At 44.0% G+C, this 17,891-nt stretch overlaps 1 protein-coding gene across 2 annotated transcripts in view; it reads right to left on the minus strand.

The window, feature by feature from the left end:
* SEMA5A (semaphorin 5A) overlaps positions 1–17,891 on the minus strand; it is a 2,281,219-nt gene that overhangs the window by 773,775 nt on the left and 1,489,553 nt on the right. The gene's annotated exons all lie outside the window — the stretch shown is intronic.

Genomic DNA, 17,891 nt, shown 5'->3' on the forward strand with positions numbered 1-17,891 from the left:
TTTGGAAAAAGCCACACGTTTACAATAGGTTTTGTATGGCAGCACATAACAGAACTCAATAGATGAAAGTCAATACCAGTGAACAGGAACATTTCCCAATGTATTTCCATGATTACATTGCACACAAAATATGCCAGTAAATAAAAAATGTTCTAGCTGTCTGTGCCCAAACATGTCCATGCAGGCAGCACCAATGTATGCCAATATTATCCAAATAAGGACTTACAACCAGTAAATGTCATGACACAGAAAGATCGTATATCCAGACTGGCTGTACCAAAATAGGGCAGTGTACCACATCATCACATGTATGTTTGATTTTACCCTTGACGCTCAAAACAAAAATGCCATGACACACTAAGAATATATGGCCAAAGTGGAGCCACCAATGTAAGCCAGACTAGTCCGTTTTTTTATTTTTTATTTTATTGGACATTTGTATGGTGCTTATACTCAGGGGTTTCCAGGTGCCACAAGACAAGATGGCAGGGCGGGGGGCATGGGAATCAAAAGTTGAACAAAAAACAGTTATATTGGCCTTGTGACAATCCTAACGTACAAGTGCAAAACAAGGTGGTAAGTGCAAGGGGATGGGGAGGAGAGAGGAGTGCAGGAGAGAAGTGCCGGTACAGGTGGAGCCAGGCAAGTGCTGGGTGGGCCAAGGCAGCAAGTGACAGGGGAGGAGGGAGAGGAGGGAGAATGAGTGCTGTGGACAGGGGGGACCAAGTTGGGCTAGTCAGGGAAAGGGAGCCCAAAGGCAAGTGCTGGGAAAAAGGATGCTGGGGGACTGGTAGGGGGTGGTCTGACCCTTGTATGACTCTGAAGGGACTAGGCCCCAGTCGCAGTGGCAGATGGAGAGTTACCAAGGGATGGGGAGGGGGACGGAAGAGGAGAAAAGGAAAGTGTTGAGGAGTATTCGCAACTTAAGATAATCCGACTCAAGTCTGATGGGAGGGGGAGGCTGTTCCAGAGGGAGGAGCCAGCCAAGGAAAGGGAGCTACTACCAACTTTCTGCTTGTTGAAATGTTTGACCTGCAGAGTTAGAGCCAGGAGACTGAAGGACTTTGGATGGGAGGTATTTAGGAAGGAAGAGCTGGATGTAAAGAGGTTTCAGGCCCCAGACAACTTTTTGGGTGATGCAAAGGGTCTTGAATTTGATCCTTGAAGTTATCGGGAGCCAGTGGAGAGATTGTAGGGCAGGAGAGATACAGTCCCTGGGCATGAGGCCAAGGATAGGTCTTGCAGTCATATTCTGGATTAGTTGAAGGGGGCGAAGGGAGGAAAGAGGCAGGCTGAGGAAGATGCTGTTGCAGTAGTCTATATACAAAAAAGAGTGCTACCATGTAGCAGCAGTGGTCTGACCCAGGAGTGACACACCAGGGGGGTCAAAAATCATCTGTAGTTTACAACAAAACAAAGTCCTGGTGTATCAGAAGGTTGGCCCGTGTAAGATATAAATGAATTATAATTGCTTATCGGGTCCAAAAACTATATAACTAATGTAATTTATACATATTGCATGCGGTAGAAGTAGAAGTCATTCCTTCACAAATGAGGCATAAGCATTATGGAAAATGAGAAGTATAAGCTTTATGTTAAAAAAACCAAGAATAACATACATGGTGAAATCTAACATGTGCAAACATAAAAAATCAGTGATATAAATGGTACATACAATTATTTGGTGTAGAAACAATGAAAACACTTAGTGGGGAACATTAACATAAATGTGTTCTTTGTCACTTTTAGGTTACACATAAAATCCTAACAGAAAAAAATTTTTTAGAGTTGAAGAAAAAAAAATTTTTTTAGGGTTGAAAAGACAATTTTGTTACTGATAAACTGTGTTCTTACTAGTTGATCAAAAGGAAAACAAATGCCCCTTATTGTTGTGCAATTATAATAAAACAAATGAATTAGTTATTTTTGTATCCCAAAGTCAAAAGGTTATTATATATTGGGATTGGGTCTAGCCTAGAGAGAACCAGGGCTCTGGAGAGGTTGAGCTTCTGGGGGAAGGTGAGGAAAGGTAGAATACACCTGAGGAGATGCAACTGAAATGTGACTTCTTGGCAAGATCCATGGTATGTGGAGTGAAGGAGAGAGGGCAGTTAAAGATGATCCCAAAGTTTCTTGCCTCACAAGTGGTTGAGGGGAGAGGCCCCAGGGAGTCTGGATAGACAGTGAGGGGGGACAAGGATCAGACGTCCCAATAAGAAGGATCTCTGTCTTACTGACATAAGGCAGAGATCATTGGCAGAGCATCATGCCTGAATAGCAGTCAGGCACTCAGGTATGAGGGAGGAGGTAGGGGAAGGCAGCTTGAAAGCGAGCTGTGTGTCGTCTGTGTAACTTTGGAAATGAAAGTAGAAAGTGGAGATCAGGTAGGCCAGAGGGACCAGGAAGATGTTGAAGAGCCATGGTGATAGGATAGATCCCTGAGGGACACCCCAGGGTAGAGGCAGAGGTGGTGGAGAGAAAAGGACCCATTTGCACTTTGGAAGGTCTATTTGAAAGGAAGCAGGTCAGCCACACTAGTGGCATACAGGGGTATGTGATGCCTAGGGTATCATGGAGATGGTTTATGAGGATGCAGGGGTTGACTGTGTCAAAAGTAGAAGAAAGGTTGAGGAGGATCAGAACAGAGGGAGAGTTAGAGTCCAGGTTAGAGAGTAGGTGTCATGATGCCTACCCCCGGGGACCCAGACCAAGTCCAGCAACCCCGGAAGCAGGCATCAAGTTGTTCCAAGCAAGCCCAACAACCCCTGCTAGGGGCTATTTGTGTGCAGTCCTGGCGTCTATGGTGCCAGGCTCATATGGAGAGTCAGTCCTGGCGCCATAGGCACCAGGCTCTTAGATTAAAACTTACCTGATGCAGACCATGCTGCAAACTTACCTGATGCAGACCATGCTGCACGAGCTCCAAGCCAAAAGAGGCTTGGAAGGGACTACTTTACCTAGGGACTATTTTTTACTCGAGTGGGGCTGGGGAGGAATACTTACCTGGGACTACTTTGGAGGCTTTTTAAACCACGCCCGAAGAGCAGCACACGCTTTGCGTTATTCTGCATCCAGCAGCGTAACGCTTACCGTGCCTGCAAGTCTGCATCCAGTCTTCTCCCATGCCCGCCTCGAGTCTGCAGCTCCTAGAAAAAGGGAGAAAGAAGGAGAAAAGGTTAGAACAAGAGCAATACCTTTGATCCTTACCTGAATTCCCAACCCACCACGCCTTCGAGCTGGAAAAAGAAGTTATTTTATGCACATCGCCTCGCCTACTGCAGTGCCGCGCTGAACTCACCGGCCTTCACAGCATCTTCACATTCCACCGCATCTTTCTGCATGTTCACGCCGCAGTCTGGCACCTACAGGGAACACAAGAACAGCAAGGTGAGGCAAGGGAATAAACAGAGGCAATATTAGTTATCCCCCATAGACTCACCTGATTTTACCACTGGGGGTACTATACCTCTTCACGGGTCGGCGCAGCTTCCACAGCATCCTCACCGAACCCCGGCCCCTAAGGGCAAACAAAAGGACAGCAAGGTGAAACAAAGGGACAAACAAGGGGAAACCTCCTCACCACAATAGACTTACCTGATATTACCATCGGAGGCATTATTCCCCGAGACTTCATACTTTCTCTCCACGCCTGAATAAGGGAGAAAGCAACAGGTTACATACTGACATTATTTTATCGAACTGTGATGGATAATACAAATCCTTACCTGAATATTACCAGTTGCCACGAAGAACTCTTCGCTAGGGTCAAGCTGCAACCTGCAAGGAATCGGACAAGAGTGAAAGTCAGACATTTGAACTCTTACGAACTACATACTTACGACGTCTTGCCGGAAATCTCAGAGTCAATATTGTTCTGGAACTCACCAATTCCTTCGAGCCAGTGAAGCAACTGGTTATCTACGCGCCCCTGCGCTCAATGCAGGATGGAGAGCTCATCTTTCCAAACCAGCCAGGTGAGACTATAAGAGGGAATATCAAAGGTGATCAGTGGGGAGAACAGCGGGAGTGGGTGGGGGTTAACGCTCAACACCACAGGTGGTTAATTCCCTTTCTCCATTTGCAGAAGAATATTCCTGCGGGCCAAGCACACAAAGCTAGGTGGGCCAGTACAGTCCGTCATCTCGGCACTACGCGTCACATTGGTGGAGGCCGCAGCTGTCCAGTTCAGATCGACGCCCCTGTGGGAGCCAGGTGAGCGTAACAGTAGGTCTTCACAGGTGTTTAGGAGAGCAGTATCCATGCCTCTGGCTGCCCCGAAACTGGACTCGTGGTCATGGAGACAGCCAGCCATTTCGGTGTGGAGGGTCAGTTGGGGGATGACCTTCTTCATGAGTTTTCCCAAAAAGGGTGATAGAGATAGGGCGATAGTAAGCTGAGCAAGAAGGGTCAGCAGACAGCTTTTTTTAGCAGGCGGTGCACTAAAGAGTGCTCACAGGGTTGAGGGAAGGAGCCAGTGGCAACAGAGTGGTTGTAGAGGTCAGACAATGCTGGACTGAGAGAGGCGATGCTGTCATCGATGGTTCTGGAGAAGCAGGAAAGCACCTGTTTAGAGGAGACTTTCATAGAGCGGATCACTCTAGAGATCTCCTCTGGTGTAATGGGAGAGAAAGAGGAGAGTATGGTAGATGCAAGGGGGGCTAAGGGAGGCAAGAGAGGGGTTGGGGGCAGATGACAGAGAGGACAGGATGTCTAGCGTCTTGGAGGAGAAGTGGGTGGCCAGTGAAGAGCAGAGGGCCTGGGAGGGAGGAGTTGAGGGGGAGACTGCGATAGGATAGTCAAGTTCCTTGCAGATTTTAAAGAGTTCAGCCATTTTATTGGTGGCTCCAGAGATGCAGGATTGGACATGAGCCCTCTTCTTGGAGCAAATGGAGAGACAGTATTGCCTTTGGAGTAGGCAGTAGGCCAGTTTGTCAGAGGATGAGCTAGATGCCTGTCACTTCTGCTCTGCAGCTTTGCACTTGGGTTCCAATGCAGCCAAGTAGGAGTCATACCAAGAGTTGCATTTGGAGGCAGGCTTCATGCAGATCCTCATGACGTGGGCAAGGATGTCAAGGGTGACAGAGATAGAGGGATGTAGGTTAGCTAGAACAGTGTCAGAAGGAGAGTCTAATGAAGGGGGTGGAGGAGGGATAAAGGAAGAGGCAAATACAGAGGCTGACACACCCATCCACAGTCGAATGACAGAGAAGGAGACTGGCAGTGACTTTAGAGGCATCAAGGGACAGGTGAGGTCAAAGTGGAAAGAGAGGGGACAGTAATCAGACGAGCAGAGAGAAGCAGTAAAAAGGTTGGAGAGTTGGATGTCTGTTCAGATGAGAGCATCCAAGGTGGGTCCAGTACAGTGGATTGGGCTAAAGGGTAGGCTAGTGAGGGAAAGAGTGTCACAGATGACATTCCTGTAGTACCCACATTACTAGCTAATAGGACCTCTACCTCATCACTTCCTGATCCTGCTACGATTGCACAACTTGCAGCTCTAACAAATGTTATCAAAGACTGGTCATGGCGGCACCCTCAGTAAACAGTCTCAATGTTGTCAAGGTGCCTAATGCACCAGCGTAGCCATCCTTTCTATCGATTGCTTCATGGAACTATTGCGGCTTCTCTAACTTATCTTCCTGGCTGAACTCTACTTCACTCACCAACCGATTTCCTATTATCCTTTGCCAGGAAATGATGAAACTCCAAAATGTTTATTTTAATGTCTTTACCTCACACTTTTTTAGCGCTGAAAAGAGTCCTCAAGGTAGGCCTTATGGTGGCCTTGCCATTCTGGTGAATAACAGCTCTTTGGCCACTTTTTTTTACTTTATAACATTTATATAGTGTGCCCATATACCGAAAGGCGTGAGGGCGCTACAAGACAAAACAGCACAAAAAACAGATAAAAAATCAAAGAGAAGGAAGTCAGATAAAAGTAAGAGTACCAGTCGAAGAATTAAAAAGAGATTAATTAAAAAGGTGAGTCTTTAGCTTTTTTTTAAAAATCTCAAGTGATTCAATGCTTCTCATCTCCAAGAGGAGGGTGTTCCAGACCTTAGGCCCAATAGCAAAGAAGGCTAGAAGTTCTAAAACTTACCTCTGGTTTCCTTTCTGCAGAGCAAAAAAGCAATTTGCAATTCTTACACAAACTATTGCTTAAACATCAAACATTATCTTTATAATCTCTCCAACCAAAAGACGATTTCTCAATATGCCGCAATGACAGAAGATCAATATGGGCGAAGTTAAGAGAAGTCTCCTCCAAGCGTGGTAATGACCTATTATCATCCATATCTGCGGACAGGTGGATGAAATATTTTTCCATCAAATTTCAAATGCCGCTTAATTATTTCATCATAACACCATCCAACTCACTCAGAATCAATTCTACTCTTTAACCTTGGTCCGTTACTGATGTAGAACGGGCTATAAGTAGATTAAATCACTCAAAAGCCCAGGACCTGATGGGATACCACCTTGTGTGTCAAAACAGGACCCTAGCTTTTGGGCTGGTATCCTAAAAACAATGACAACATCTATCTCACCTCCACCTTACCACACATTTAGCTTCAATCCATTATCATCCCTATCTTCAAAAAAGGGAACCCCGCTGAGCTGGAACATTTTCGTCCAATTGCACTTCTGGACACTTCAGCAAAGGTTTTTTTTCCATTTTGTTAGTAAGAGAGCTGCAACTTCACATAAACCACAATCATATCTCATCCCGATTTCATACTGGCTTTCGCACGGAGAGGGGTACAATGCTAAATGCCACCTTAATGGCGCACCTGATTGCCAAAACCAAAATAAATAACTCTGGTCCACCATACATGGCATCTATAGACCTCTCTGCAGCTTTCGATTGCGTGATTCGAAATTTACTATGGGAAAAAATGCTGAAATTTGGCTTTCCCCCACAATGGGTTACCTTAATCTCTAAGATCCACCACAACACTTCCTACTTGGTAAAAGTCAACAAATCTGGTGCCATAACCAACCCTATATCTACATGTGTAAGTGTAAAGCAGGGTTGCAACTTCAAGGCACTAGTTTCCCAGCCAAACTTGGACACCAAGAGCTGCATTGGCTGGCATTTGCCAATGATATTCTCATTTTTGACCGCACAGCATTTGGCCTACAAGTCAAACTTGATCTCTTTACACAATACTCAAAGGGTCATAATCTTCACTTCAATGTCACAGAAACGAGAATTATAATCTTCAAGAAACTCAAAAGAAAAATGTCCCCCTTCATCTGGACCATTGATGGAGTTCATGTAGCTCGTGCAAATTTGATCAAATATTTGGGTTATGACCAGCAGACTCCAACTCTCTAAATATGTGGAAGCTTGCGCTACGCAAGAAAACCATCCAACTAATTGCGCAAATGCGTATTATTTACATCACAAATACTGTACATTGTCTATGCTACCCTTAATTGAATTCTGCATCCTCAAGGTAGAGGCAATTATCATCTACGGTAGGGACATGTGTTTGATCGAGGATACTCTTTCAAATCCAAGGATCTATATGGAAACAGACATTGAGATTAGCAAACTCACTATCGAACGCCATACTCAGACATGAATTAGGTCTATCTGCATTGCCATCAAGATTCCAATGGTGACTACTTAACAACTTTGCTAAAATTATATTTCCGTTAACCATACAATGACAGTAGAGCGCAATCCTCCATTTGTTGCAAAATATCATGACAGAATGATACTCTTGCTGCTGGCAATTGGTCTAAAGGTTGGCGATTTGCAATCCAGGCTAGGCTATGTTAAAAAAGAACTTTATGACTGGAGTCGTACGGTTGAACAAATTAATACCTATCAGAATTATAAGGAAACTGCACATTTCATAACTAAATGACTACCCCGTCAACCTTACCTCATTCAATTTCCTTACAACAAGTAACGTGATCTCTATCTCATATTCAAACTCAATCAGATAGGCACATATGAAAGAATCAAAGACTGGTATACCTGTATCAAAGAGGTATCTACTGGCACTTGTAGGTTCTGTAATAGCCAATCACAAAGAGAAACTATTAAACATCTAGTCATCTCCTGTGATTTATTTGAGGATACAAATCGTGTGAAAGAACCAAGCTCCTGTTCAGAAGGCGTGGACAAAAACAAGAAGACATCAGAGATCTATTAAAGAATAGTATTTTAATACACTGAAAGCTCAATTTCGTGGTCTTTAGTCATGTCGGTAGAAGAAGTTGGATGAGCATGATGGTCACACCTACGCATGAGGACAGAGTGTGCCTTCACTCATCTAAATTCCCCAGAGCAAAGAACATGTTCAATGCCGAGTTCAAAGAATTAATTTACAGTGGACTGCTGAGGTGGTGATGGATGGATTTGCTAATTGGTAGGAAGCTAAGGTTAAGAATAGCTCATCTGCACCGGGACTTTCAGCCGGATTGCTGCTAACGTAGCTTGGGAAGCTACTGACAGAGGTTAGAAAGTGACCAATGATAGAGGACCGCATGATCAAGGGTCCTATAGTTGTGTAGCCAATTAGATGTTGTATATTTAGTGACGTTCATAGTGAAACATCCTTAAGGAAGGGCTTAGTTACCCCACTTGATGCTAAGAAGCAAATCACATTGTTCCACTGCCCTAAACGAGCATGGATCATATACCTAGATGATCCTTGTAGAATCTATCACACTCACCATTAGGTTTTTGTAGTTTGCCACGTAGGATAACGTTAGTGATACGCAGGTTAAATGTCACCTATGGCGATTTTTTACTACACGAATGTAATTTTTTATGTAATGCTTTGAGAGGTTTCGAGAGAGATCATGATGAGGTATTTCTGTTGATGTCTGTTGTACTCCCTGTTTTAGATCATTGATATTAAAACAGTATCTTTTGCCAACTACCTGAGCTGTTTCTATTTTGGATGTCTGAGTAAACTCTGCATCCACCGTCCATCTCTAAGGTATTGTTAACCCGTTTTAAAGGGCTGGGAGAACCCCGAGTTCACCCCATCAAAAGATTTGTGAGGGGGCACAGGGGTGGGATGCCACCAATGGGTGGGCAGGGAGAGGGGGATAAGGAAAGAAGGGGTGTAAGGAGAGGGGGAGGAATTGAAGAGAGAAGGAAGGAGAAGGTTGGGCTAAGAACCCTGGGCCATGATAGTGCCATTGTGATAGACATTAATGGTGCTTTTGGAAGATGCAAAGTGAGCCAAGAGCACTTACCATCTGGTCCCGAAAGTAATGGGTGAGCAGGAGAAAGGGAAGAGGACAGAAGCCACATGGAGGGGTCCATAGGTTAGAAGAGGGAACAGCAAAGAGAATGTCAATGATAGTCTGGAGGAAGCTTTGATGTAGATGTCTGCGATGGGCAGACCAGGGTTGGAACTCAGGAGTGCCTTTTTTAGTTTCTTCCTTCCAGAATTTGTGAGAGGGAGGATAGGAGATGGAGAACAGTTTGAAAAGATAGGAGAGATGGAGAGAACCATGGGGGCAGAGACAAGGGTGGGGGTCAGAGGATAGCCCCTCCCCACTAGCTCAGTCCCTAGTGTCGCTCAACTGGTAGTCAGGATTTTGGCTAGGATATTCCACTTTACATCAATAAGAGCCATAGGTCTATACTTTGCACGAAGATATCCCTGTTACTAACCCCCTCCTCATTCTCCATACGAATTCCTAAACAAAAGTCCATCACCACTTCAAAACCATATTAGGGTTTTGAGGAGAAGAGCCGGCTTTCGCAACACTGCGGCTGCTCTCTTTATTAAGACTCTGCCAGACCCCAGTTACCGAAAGTATCTGTTTTCAATTTCAAAGCTGGCACTTTTAAACGTGACAATTTTGTCCAGAGACCTGCATGGAAACATCCTATTGAAAAGGACTGTACATTGCATTTAAAAATTGCATAACATTTTTTTTTAAAAAGTGAGCCATGGAGAGTACACATTTTACAACACTACTGATTAGGTCTAACACATACAATTTAAGCCCCCTACTGTTTGCAAGAACTTGATTTTTGCATACAGACTTCTTCCCTAGTGGTACAACCGACTTTAAAATAAGTTCCTTCCAACTGCTGGCAGCACATTTTTCTTCATGAAAAATGCATTGAAAGACATGCAAAGAACCAGGAATTGAGTATGTGATACAGCTCCAAAAAGTCACCCCTTTAGTCTTTGCCAAAGCCTGTTAGAAAAGATGGCCACTATTTTCTTCTGAGACTATGTGAGTGAAGTGGAGTTAACAGCACTCTTAGCGGATTTGCATGAATACTCTGATTGTTTCCCCTTGCCTTTCAACTTCCACCGGGTCTATATTTGTCTGGGAAGCGCCTGGCCAGACCTTAAGGTTTTCTGAAATTCCTATTTCACATCTGACTAACGGTAGTAAATGAACAACTAGGTCAAAATCCTTTATCAGCCCAAAAAGGAGATTCCAGCGCTTTTTTGAAACTATCTCAAGCCGATTATTTAGTTTCAACAAAACCTAAGCAAATATATATCTTTTTCATACCTATTTTATTTTTATTTTAGCATTTATTTACAGCGCACATAACCTGTAGGTATCTAGGCGCTAGTTTCATTGCAGGTTATTTATAACACGCTTGTTTATTTTGCAGCAGCGGTCTGGGATTCAAACCTGCGCTTGCTCAGCGTGGTCTTGCTTCGAAGACCCGCAGGTTGCCACAGAGCTATCCTCCTGTCCCAACACATGAATCTCCCAAACGATGCACGTGCATCCATACCAATACAAACACCCTCTTTTCCTTGCAGAACTGCCCCGCCCACACGCTTTCTTTGGTGTTGTGGTCATTCTTCACCATCTTCTTACCTTGCCCTGTTTCCTCCTCTTTCCTCCACAGATTAGCAAAACTCTTAACCTTTTGTGTAGCGAAGGCGGGTGAAAACACCCAATACGTTTTGGGGGCCGGTGAGAGACCATTGAAGTGAATGGTCATATAAGGGGCATGGTGGGTGAGTCAGCTCAATGCAAGGCGGGTGGCACCTGAAAAAGCAAGTGAGTTGGGAAATGTGGAGTAAGGTATGGCTACTCTGTGCCAGGGTACAATACACCGCCTTTTTTCCATACAAGGCAGGTGGTTTGAGACTGCTAGGGTCATGATGTGGTGGAGCTCCTTAACTTACCATTACAAATAGAATCAGGATTTCAGCGCCCCTCACTTTTAAAATGGGTTTCGCCGGCTCCCTCGTTGTGCATTTATTTTTTTTACACAGTGTGCCCCGTTTCTCTTTGAGGTGCAATGTCGAACGTACACAAATAAAAACATAAAAACAACATTCTGCTTGCTGCCTGCTGCTGCAAACTGTTTAACTTGCACATCAGCTGCATTCTTTGTTATTGTTGTGGGGGCTGGCCATTGGCACCAAGCCAGCCCTTTGTGGGTGCTATGGGACACCAGCCTCACGGAGGCCCAGTGCCCCAGGGGGTTGCCAGGGAACACCTTAGTCAGTGGGGCAGGGCTGACCACACCCAGCACATGCAGACCTTTGCCATCTTGCTGGGAGAGGGCCCCATGGCAACACGGCCTGCACGCCCATGCTCAGACAGTGTGGGCCAGAAGGCCTAAATGAGAGACGGACTCAGGGATTCCTCTTTGGGAATCTGCAGCCATTCTAATGCACGTGCCTGCTGGGGCTCCCTTATTAGCTTAAAAGGTCAATACACATGCCGGGCTCAAGTCAGGGGTACACGTGGGGGGACGGAGTCCCCCCACTTTATTCAGAGGGTGGACTCAGTCCCCCCAGCTAAAAAGAAACTTTGGATGTCTTCTTTGAATTTATGAATTAAAGCGAAACCGTAGTTGTCAGGTTTGTAGGCTGGACACTTCACAACTGCACTATCTAACCTGATGAAATACAACAAACAATTAAAGGTGAAATATCCCATTTCAATACTGCAAATCCCAGGGAAAAAATTTGTATTGGTTTTTGGAGTTTAAAACATGCATAACTTTTAACGTTTTCAAAAACACTACTAGAAGAAAATATCCTATCTTGGTTGTGTGTGTGTGTTGATTTTTATGAAAGGCAAATGCCGTTCGTCCTGTTAAATTTGGGTAGTTATGCAAAGACAATTTAATGAAATGTGCATATTTCACCTTGTTATGTCAATTTCTGGTGACGTCACATCCCATTGCGTTTGTTGATGAGTCCCCCACTTACATTTTGAGGACTTTACCCCTGTACACATGGGAGGGACACAGCACATTAAAAGGGCAACACACGGGGGAGGGTCACATCTCCACAGTTATTGATCTTATTTGGCTCTGAATCAAACAACCATTCTCACTAGTATCTCAAACTTTACCGGCATCTATTCTGTCATTAAAAAGGACTTCATATGGTTAAAAAGTTCCCCGAATTCAGTGTGCTGTAGCAAAGCAAGCGGATTCTGCATTCACAGTGTGTGCTAAGGGAGCAGGCCGGGGGTGTGACGACAGTACTTCCGCAGTGCCATATGGATTAATGGGAGAGGTTGATAGATGGAGGAGTGAAAACGAGCCGGCGTGATTGCCGAGACAGCGTATTTGCACACATTGCTGGTGCTTTGCTTTGGGAAACGCAATAACTTTTAAATACACAAACGGCAGGAAATCTCCTCCAGATTGTTCATTTTTACAGCCTAGTGAAGCAAGAGAAATTGCCATTTAATTGTTTTGGTAATGAGGTTCATAATGCTGGTGGGATCTTTAGTTTGATTTAAAATTGAGTTTAAGGATGTGGGAGTGAGGACGCCGCCCAGGACACGTCACCTGCGACTGATGGCAACAAGACACTGTGTGTTATGTACATTTGACACATGATTTGGGATTGATGGGGATGCGTGACAAGTACGCAGTTTTGAGAGGGGCATCTTGCCTGCAGTAAGTCCTACAAAGACAACTGATCTTAGAACTTTGAAGTAACCAATTGTCAGAATAGTTTTCTGCAGCTGTATCTGAGATATATATTACATGGACGCGGTAGCTTTTGCGACACTAAATCATATCTCCCACCCCTAAGCCTGGCATTATCAAAGCATTCATATTCCCTGTCTCTCTCCGTGACGGTACAGGGTGCGTAGCCAAACGCGCCCAGTCGTCTCCAGTCCTACGCGACTTTATACAGAACCCGGAAAACAACACAGATCATCTCACAACACAGCGCGCCACAATTCGGAATATGAAACTGTGATTTAAAAGCAAACAGCAAGATTGTACATTTCGTAAAGTACTTTTATTTGACATCAAATGTTTAGAGAATATTCAGCGATTTGCATTTGTCTTTGCTGTCAATCCGCAAAAGTTCACCTTGAGTCACGCGCTGTTCCTTTGCGGTACACAGGGTGTTGGTTTATGATAAAAGAAGCACTATGGTCGCACTGATAATCGGAAGGCTGTTCCAACAACGAGGCATTAGACCACCATAATGGTTGGTATGTGGCTTCTAGCCATTAGTACCGCGTAAGGGCATATTGGCCCTTGGCGATTGTCCCATAAAATGGTGAGGGTCATGAAGTTGTTTAGAAGTAGCTGCACCTGGCAGTTAAAGAACCCGTTGGCCGTGGTGTGAAAATCGTGGCATTAACAGTACGGAAGGACATACCTGTTTTAAAAAACATAAATTAGTCTCACCAGCCGATCTTCATTAAAAATATTAATTTTATTTATTAGGGCGTGAAACTATTTGCTAGCGAGGATAGTGCAACGGAGTATGTTAACTTATTCCCATTAACCCACCCTCTGTCCTCTGCCTTTTTCAGAGCCCTCTAGGCGACAGGGGACCAATTCGGCGGTGATAGTGCGCGGTTGAAAACACTATGCCACATTGAACGAACAAGTACAACTTAACCGGGCTTTAATGCCACGCTATTATTATTATATTCCGGTATAAAATAATCTAAAGGCTTACTTACATTATATTGGCATTTTCCATTGTCTAAGCGTAGTGCAGTCCCAAAATACGACTCCGTCTGTGCCAACGATCTTTCTCATAGTGATATGATATATAAAAGTGGTTTCGTTATGAGAACACTTGCGGTGTCCTGAAATGTTCGAAAATTAACAAAATGGGAGTGTTCTGAGGACGTTCTCCGTATTGTGTGACTGCTTAGCTGTATACAATGCGGGAATGGCACAGGGAGTGAAGTGGAAATGGTAGAAGGGATGTCCAAGAGTTATGCGGTCCACGGACACCGCGGCTGTCTGTGGACAGGGCGTGCTACATGCAGGGTTTTCCAGCAAATCCAGCATGGAAAGAAGACTGTAGGGATCAGCCAATCAGATGTTGAGGTTGTGGATTTGTGTTGAAAGAGACTGTGTGTAGTGAAGATGGCAGAAGTGGAGAAAGTCAGGGTGTTGGTGCTCGGAGATATGTTTGTGCATGGTTTACAACAGTATGCTCAATGCAGGCATGTTGCAAAGAATTTTGATGTTAAAGGAGTGAAGGTCGTGTGGAGCACTGTGCCTGATTGCAATGTACAGGGAATTGTACAAGTTTGTGAAGATATGGGCAGGATCAACAGTCCCCATGTGGTAGTTTTGCACTATGGTGCTTTCCGTTTGGGCTATGTCAGTGCCCCTACTTTGTTGGCAGATTTGCAACACTTGGTTCAAGCAGTAATGAACATCCTTCCAAACGCCAAAGGAATTTTTTCTGGATTACTACCTAGGGCAATATGGGACAATAGTTCAGTTTTTTGTCCTCAGCAAAACAATGCTAGGTGTGTAATCAACCGAGGCATGTGTGCCTTCATGCTTAGAGCTGGTATGTTCTTCTGTAATAATGAGAATATTGATTCCAGTAATGCTGTTTATTTTAAAGAAGATGGCATTTCCTTATCTTAAAAGAAGAAAAATATACAAAATAACAGGTGTCTGTCAAGCATCTGCAAAAAAAACAAAATAAACGTCTCTTTTCAGAGCCAACCTCAAAGGGGAAATGGGGCACACTATTTAAATTTACATTCACCACGCTCAGATTTTCGATATGTCCGCGGACATGGCGGTAGTCCGCGGACATCAAAATCAGAGGCTAGTGGTTCAGTATGTTCTATGTTACATGTATTTAAAGTCAGGGATATTATGGTTAAGTTGTGCTTCTGAAAACCTATGAAATTCAGTAAAAAAACTTTGTTAAAGGGACGTTATGGTAACGTTTCGCTACTAAAAACCTATGAAATTCAGTGAAAAAACTTTGTTAAAGGGACGTTATGGTTCAAAGTATTACCGAAAAACCCCTGAAATTCAGCAGTTATGCTAAGATAAGCAACCATAACTCGCGCCACCGTGCACTGCTAACACTAACACCCAGGACATCAAAGATGACATCACAAATGTCATTGATGACATCAGAGAGATGCAGAGACCAGAGAATGCAGACAAATCTATAAGGCTTCAAGAAAGTATCGAGATACATGCCATCTTGGGATCAAGATGAAGAAATTTATGCTGCAGGAATAATGAAGAGATTGAGTTATTTAACACATGTAAATATGCTAAGAAACGCAAGCAGGTGAAGTATTCTTAAAGGCTAGTTTCATAGTGAATAGAATGCGGCATGCGCCAACACGTATATATATATATATATATATATATATATTGGAGTCAGTAAAGGATGGATGTTCCAACTATGTATGATAGCAGAGCAGAGCAAAATAAGGAAGGCTGTTTTTTACCTTTTCCAAGTGTGGCACAGTTAGAAAACAAGTGAATTATAGGCAAAACTCAGAAAGGCAAGATTGGATGAGCCAAGGCCATATCAGACTGAGGTGAGCTGACATTGGATACAAATCGTGTGAAAGGACCAAGCTCCTGTTCAGAAGGCGTGGACAAAAACAAGAAGACATCAGAGATCTATTAAAGAATAGTATTTTAATACACTGAAGGCTCAATTTCGTGGTCTTTAGTCACGTCGGTAGAAGAAGTTGGATGAGCATGATGGTCACACCTACGCATGAGGACAGAGTGTGCCTTCACTCATCTAAATTCCCCAGAGCAAAGAACATGTTCAATGTCGAGTTCAAAGACTTAATTTACAGTGGACTGCTGAGGTGGTGATGGATGGATATGCTAATTGGTGGGAAGCTAAGGTTAAGACTAGCTCATCTGCACCGGGACTTTCAGCCGGATTGCTGCTAATGTAGCTTGGGAAGCTACTGACAGAGGTTAGAAAGTGACCAATGATAGAGGACCGCATGATCAAGGGTCCTATAGTTGTGTAGCCAATTAGATGTTGTATATTTAGTGACGTTCATAGTGACACATCCTTAAGGAAGGGCTTAGTTACCCCACTTGATGCTAAGAAGCAAATCACATTGTTCCACTGCCCTAAACGAGCATGGATCATATACCTAGATGATCCTTGTAGAATCTATCACACTCACCATTAGGTTTTTGTAGTTTGCCACGTAGGATAACGTTAGTGATACGCAGGTTAAATGTCACCTATGGCAATTTTTTACTATACAAATGTAATTTTTTATGAAATGCTTTGAGAGGTTTCGAGAGAGATCATGATGAGGTATTTCTGTTGATGTCTGTTGTACTCCCTGTTTTAGATCATTGATATTAAAACAGTATCTTTTGCCAACTACCTGAGCTGTTTCTATTTTGGATGTCTGAGTAAACTCTGCATCCACCGTCCATCTCTAAGGTATTGTTAACCCGTCTTAAAGGGCTGGGAGAACCCCGAGTTCACCCCATCAAAAGATTTGTGAGGGGGCACAGGGGTGGGATTCCACCAATGGGTGGGCAGGGAGAGGGGGATAAGGAAAGAAGGGGTGTAAGGAGAGGGGGAGGAATTGAAGAGAGAAGGAAGGAGAAGGTTGGGATAAGAACCCTGGGCCATGATAGTGCCATTGTGATGGACATTACTGGTGCTTTTGGAAGATGCAAAGTGAGCCAAGAGCACTTACCATCTGGTCCCGAAAGTAATGGGTGAGCAGGAGAAAGGGAAGAGGACAGAAGCCACATGGAGGGGTCCATAGGTTAGAAGAGGGAAGAGCAAAGAGAATGTCAATGATAGTCTGTCTGGAGGAAGGTTTGATGTAGATGTCTGCGATGGGCAGACCAGGGTTGGAACTCAGGAGTGCCTTTTTTAGTTTCTTCCTTCCAGAATTTGTGAGAGGGAGGATAGGAGATGGAGATCAGTTTGAAAAGATAGGAGAGATGGAGAGAACCATGGGGGCAGAGACAAGGACGGGGGTCAGAGGATAGCCCCTCCCCGCTAGCTCAGTCCCTAGTGTCGCTCAACTGGTAGTCAGGATTTTGGCTAGGATATTCCACTTTACATCAATAAGAGCCATAGGTCTATACTTTGCACGAAGATATCCCTGTTACTAACCCCCTCCTCATTCTCCATACGAATTCCTAAACAAAAGTCCATCACCACTTCAAAACCATATTAGGGTTTTGAGGAGAAGAGCCGGCTTTCGCAAGACTGCGGCTGCTCTCTTTATTAAGACTCTGCCAGACCCCAGTTACCGAAAGTATCTGTTTTCAATTTCAAAGCTGGCACTTTTAAACGTGACAATTTTGTCCAGAGACCTGCATGGAAACATCCTATTGAAAAGGACTGTACATTCCATTTAAAAATTGCATAACATTTTTTTAAAAAAGTGAGCCATGGAGAGTACACATTTTACAACACTACTGATTAGGTCTAACACATACAATTTAAGCCCCCTACTGTTTGCAAGAACTTGATTTTTGCATACAGACTTCTTCCCTAGTGGTACAACCGACTTTAAAATAAGTTCCTTCCAACTGCTGGCAGCACATTTTTCTTCATGAAAAATGCATTGAAAGACATGCAAAGAACCAGGAATTGAGTATGTGATACAGCTCCAAAAAGTCACCCCTTTAGTCTTTGCCAAAGCCTGTTAGAAAAGATGGC

The sequence above is a fragment of the Ambystoma mexicanum genome, chromosome 5p (assembly GCF_040938575.1).
Source record: "Ambystoma mexicanum isolate Mex_15411 chromosome 5p, UKY_AmexF1_1, whole genome shotgun sequence".
Lineage (NCBI taxonomy): Eukaryota > Metazoa > Chordata > Amphibia > Caudata > Ambystomatidae > Ambystoma > Ambystoma mexicanum.